Source organism: Sciurus carolinensis, chromosome 6 (assembly GCF_902686445.1).
Source record: "Sciurus carolinensis chromosome 6, mSciCar1.2, whole genome shotgun sequence".
Taxonomy (NCBI): Eukaryota; Metazoa; Chordata; class Mammalia; order Rodentia; family Sciuridae; genus Sciurus; species Sciurus carolinensis.
Genome location: NC_062218.1, coordinates 147,342,791 through 147,348,684, shown reverse-complemented (window position 1 = coordinate 147,348,684; position 5,894 = coordinate 147,342,791).

Sequence of the window (5,894 nt, the reverse complement as noted above, 5' to 3'; positions counted from 1 at the left end):
AAGAACAACCACAGGAGGTTAGGAAAACCGTGACCTTTGTTTTGCAATGGTGGAATGTCTAGCAAAAGTAGTAATTGTGTCATTGCTAAATGCAGACAGGTGCCATTGAACTTGAGGGGGAGGGTAGCTTTAGAATACTTGGAAATGGAATGTGCCCAAATAAAGAAGTAGAATTAAGTCTAGAGAGAAAGGCATTTTAAAAAAGAATTGAGTGTGGTTTTGGCATATAGAATTTGCTGGAACCAAAGACATAAAAAGCCCACACAGTTTTTGAGAATTTGCTGGAGTCAAATACATAAAAAGCCCACACAGTTGTATTGGCAGCTAAGTGGCCATCCTGTCCTAGAAGAGATTATGGGTATTGGAAATGTAAAAATGATGTCTGAATTATTCACATTTCTACAGGTAGGAAGCAGAATGAGAAAGTTTCTCAGTTGCCAAATAGGTGAATTCCTTGCCCTTTTGGAAGTGAAGGAGAAGAAAAAGAAAAAGGTGCTCAGAGGGAAGAGTCAAGAATAAAGGAAAACAATTGTTCAAGGATCCATTTTAAGCAGAATTTGGATAGAATATAGTTCCTCACTTCAGTGCCAATTCCAATATATCCATTGTCGATATTTCAGTGCAAATGAAGCTGTCTGTATAGTAAAAAATACTAATTATTGGTGACAATAATGGAAACTGATGGGATAAAGAGTAAGTGCTACCTAATAAACCTCATCTATAAGGAAAAAGAGACCAAGACATGTCAGATTTATTTCTCTTAAAGCCTTTAATACTTTTCCACATTTTTTTGTTCATCCACCTCTCTCAAGAAACTATGGGAAAAAAAAAAAAAAAAGAAAACAAAACAAAAAAAAAAAAAAAAAAAGAAACTATGGGAAGTGCTAGGAGAGCCATGATGAGGACAATCAGAGGTAGTCTTTGCCTTGGGGTAGGCTTCCATGTTGCAGGAGAGGCAGACATGAATCAGATGTTTACGTGACACAATGCGCTTCCTTGAACTGTTCTGAAGGTTACATAGGAGGACAGGAAACCAAGCAAGCATCCGATTAGAGACCTGACCTAATTTGGGTGATCGAAGGTAGCCTCCTTGGAGAAAATGGAATTTGAGCTGAGATCAGAAGGATGAAGTAGGCAAGAAGGAGCTTCAAAGGCAGAATGAGTTCTTTTCTGTGCAGAGCAGCAGAAAAAGATCAGCAGGCTACAGCAAGGGAGAGAGGTAAAAGATGAGGGCAGATGGCAAGACTCAGACCCTGCAGAGCCTCATGTTGTCTCCAAGGAGTTTGATTTTTATCTAAAGAGTAAGAAGAAACCATTGAAAACTGGAGTAATAATTGTACTGACCAGTTTCCAAGAGACTCAGGCAGGCACCATTGTCAGGCACGGGCAGCCCTGGCAAGACAGTTCTCAAGCAACTCTGCCAACTGGCCAACACCTCTGTCCTGGAACCCCACGGAGTTCTGCTTGTCTCTTCATGCCCAGAATGCCACGTGTCAACTTGTAACAGTTGGTTCATCTTTACCTTTCCACGAAACCCAGCTATGTTTTAAGCAATACCCATCAGATTTCGCAAGGCTTGATATTTATTTTATCTCAACTATCACTCTTTTTTGTCAAGTGTAGTCTCAGGCTCAGCAGGTGAGCCTTAATGGTTTAAGGAATAAATAGAAAACTGACGTGCTCACACCCATTAGCTAATGGATTACTAAGCAAAGGGGACTACATTCCACCCCAGTGCACTTAGCCCAGAGTTGCTAGGAATTTTAAAGACGACAAGCTAACGCTCTATCTTCACTTCATGGGCCCAGGGGAAGGGAGTTCAAACTCAAATGTGGCTCTTTTGATAGACAGGTGAATGAATGTGGCTATCATTATGTAATCACACATCTTAGGATTTACTTATTATCAACTGCACAACACATTCTAGAAATATATGGGAGGCATTTGACCTGCCAGGTTGGTGCATTTGTTGGCTATAACCTGGCAGGCAGAAGGACTCTGACAGGAGATCACTCAACCTTGCTTTTCCTCAGCCCATCCATGGGAAAATATGTAAGGAAAAGCAGGGTGTTTTAAACACATCTCCTTGAAGTAAATGTGCCTGATGGTCTGTTATCTGGGATGCTCTAACACCTTTGTAAATTAGCCACCCCACATGCTGTGTCGAGACCTCCTTTCTCCAGTCTTTAATCAGTTGTTTCAGATATATGTGTCCATTAGCATCTGAGCAATGTAATCACTTTTTTTCATCCTGAATCTCATGCTTTTATTGGGCTATTAAGAGCTTGATTTGTGGGCAGTAGGAACAGTAAGAAAACTCATGCCATTGATCACAGTATCCCGAAGGTGTCCAACAGAATGAGGGAAACAGCAAGTGGAGCTCCAGAAACACACAGAGGTGGTGCTTCTGAGGCCCAGCTAATGACAAGCCAGCTCTCACATATGCTGGACTCAAACTCCAGTCTACCTATCAGCCTGAGCAAGGACTGTGGTCCACATAGCCACTCCAACACCTTAATTTGGTCAATGGGAGATGAGGAGAAGAGAATTGAAAATGACCTGCTTCCAAAGAAAGGTCTTGCCAATATGTTAAATTAGGGTTTCATGAAGGAACCAAAATTCACAGTTAGATAACCATGAAACTAATTTACTATCAGGCTCACAATCAGAAAAACTAGTAGCTAGCAATCAATTTCTTGATCTTTGCTCTGACTCAAGAAAAAAGAATCAGAGACCCTTATGAGCTGAAGACATAATTTTAGAGATGTTTTTCTAATGGCCTCTCTTACCAAGTGAGAAGACAGTACCTTGCCGAACATCCCACAGCAAGAGCAGAGCTGGTGCTAGACCCATCCCTATCCCAGTGCAAGAGTTGGTTGTTTCCAAATCCCTCCATGTTTCCCTAGTTTCTGGGTCAGTGAAAATAATGATTGGCAAAGGGGATCTCTAAAGTCAAGGATTGCAATAGAAAGGCACATGTCTTCTTATCACATGGTTCTTATACAATAATATAAGGGAAATATTAAATATTTCATTATTTGAAAACCCATGTACTTTCTCAGTTTTGAAGCTAATCTAATCACACACCCAGCAACAAATGTATCAAATTCCCTAGAAGGATCAGGAGATGCAATCAGTGAGTAGTCAAACCCAGGATCTTTCCTAGCATCCACCCATCTGGACATATATTAATATGCCATTTTGTGAGTAATCTCAAACTTTAAAAATGTAAATTGTAGAAAAAAATAACCACAAAAATTTTACTTACTGTTCTTTCTCTTAATTACTGTGCTCAGCCAGTGAGATGACCACAAGTACTCTTCTCTCTGCCACCCTTTAATTTTGGTTATAAACTACCACCTCGGTCCATTTCACTTCATTTTCTAAGCAGTTATTCCACAGATCTTTTCTCATAAGAGGAAATATGTTCTAGTGGCAATGCATGGAAATATAGTATGAATAATAAAACAAGTAAAGGAAACATTAATATTTACTATGTGAGAGGTGTTTTTGCACACATTAGTCATCTACACCTTTTAACAACATTAAAACAGTTCACACTTGAGGACCAGGAGCCTTAGAGAAGTTCTTTAATTTGCATAAGGCCACTGAGCTGTTAGGTAAGTGCAGAACTGGGTCTGATTCCAAAGCTCGTGTTTTTAATCACAGCGCTAATTCGCAGACTATAACTGGCCATGCAAGTGATCTAAAAGCTGGTTACAGAGAACTGCTTAGTAAGAAAACACTAATCACCAACCTTAGCTGTGTACAGTTCTCATTGACTTTTGATAGAAAAGTTATTTAAACAGTTTGTAAGCAACAGAGAGGTTAAGTATGTTGGGGTATTTCAACGAACAACAAAAAGGGGGATAATGGACGAGTAATAGCTGTGCAGCCTCCTTTTTCTTCCAGAACTCTTCTTGTGATGAACATTTTCTACAATGGTCCAAGTGAGGAATTTTTAAAATGGCTGTAAGAGGGCACAAAACTAAGAAAGAGGGCATTTGTCTGTTTGTTTACTTTCAGGTTTTTGTGCAGAAAAGCACCCAGGCATACAAGGAAGATTCTAGGCATTAACAAAATGTTGGGGTGAGGAGCCATGAGGCTTAGAAAGAATTGGGCTCCCAATGAAAGTACAAAGATCTTATAGATTCAGAAAGAGAGAGAGGTAGAGAGGAGGGGGGAAGCAAAACATGGTTCTACCCCAGAGAAGGGCTCTGTTCTCTGCCTCCTAGGGCAGGACCTTGGGTGCTTTAAGATCCCAGGTGGAGAAGGGCCAATGGCGAGTGAGGGAATTCATTTAGACAGACTTGCTGGGATTTCCATACCACAGTGAGGAGTCTGTCACAATCCAGCATTTCTGCCCTTAACTGTCCAGAAGCAGATACCTAAACTGCCATGGCTGAAGGGACAAGATGGGAAGAAGGAAAGCTTAGCAGCAGCCAGTGAAAATTGCCACTGAAGACCACACAGGTCACATCTGGCTCAAGAAAGATGCCTGTGAGATCCAGGAAGGCTGTTGGTTATCCAGAACTAAAACTCACCCTTGGGGAGAAGGGAATTGGGAAAACCCCAAACTGACAGGGATCCGGTTTCTGCCTCACCCTTGGAACCAAGCTAAGCCTGGAGGAGAAGGCCATTTCCGGCCCCCAGAGAGCTTGCACTAACAGCCAGCTCTAACATGCCCATCTCCACATGGCTCCTGCTGATTTCCACAGGCAGGCTCAGTTGCTAACTCTGACCTGAGCTCTAGGAGTCGCTGGGTGGGAAATGAAAAGACAGCCTCATCTCACATCCTCAGAGTTTTGCAGAGGAATACAGATTTCACAAGAAACTTCCATCTTTAGACATCTGAGCCGACCAGCTCCCGTCATTCAGCTGCAGGCTGGTGATGCAGACAGCTCTAACCCTGTGTGGGCACACAGCTCCGGCTTCCATAAGCGAATCCTCTCCATCCAATTTAAACTGAGTTTCAAGTTGATTTTGGAGAAAATTTATACAGTTTACAGGTTTAAAGCCTTTCCTTCATCCCAGAGGACAAGCAGGCGAAGGGAAGGGAGTGGTGGGGGGGAACTGCTAACATTACAGAGAGGAAAGAAAAGTGAGGCGTCCCCCGAGACGGGGAAGAATGAGACCACAGATGCGAGGAGGGCAGATGACAATTGTCAGATGAGTTTCATCACTCGGCTCTGCTTCTGCCTGCTCCCAACTTCTCTGAAAAATTGTCCTCTGGGGCTCAAACTTTCCCTGTTTAGTCTCAGCCCAAAGGTGAGTTGATAGGAAGTTTGAGTGAAATTGTTTCAGGCATCTTAGAGTTATATATGCAAGCAAGGAAATGACATTGTTTCCTCTTCCAAAATAAATAGAAAAGTTTTTGGTCATGGAGTGCTCAGCAAGGAGAACTAAGAAATAACTGAACCTTCAAACTCCAGGAGTCCCACTTCCTAGGTAAGCAAAGAACTCTTGGCGACATGGGAGAAAGTAGACTGACTAGAGAGGTCTCAGGAGTTTGTGGATGGAGGAGAAAAACAGTAGTGTCTGTCCACAAGGTGAGCCCATTTTAGTTAACTGCATGATTACCAAGGGGTGAAAACCATAGGATACCCTTTAGACTTTTATTCACCGTTCATCCACTGAAGGGAGCATAATTCCCTTTGCTGGGCATTGGGTTCTTTAAAGTTTTCTAGATTGTTCCATAAGATTATACGATTCCAAATGGACCAACCTTTGGACCTGGCCTTTCCCTTCACCTTTCTTTGGGTATTTGAAACACGGCACCTTTAAACACAACTAATAGTCATCTCGGGATCCAGACAAAGAGCGATTGCAAGAAGAAAATGCACAAGGCCATTTATATATGTTGTGTACATTAAGCAGTTAGGCCCAAGGCACTT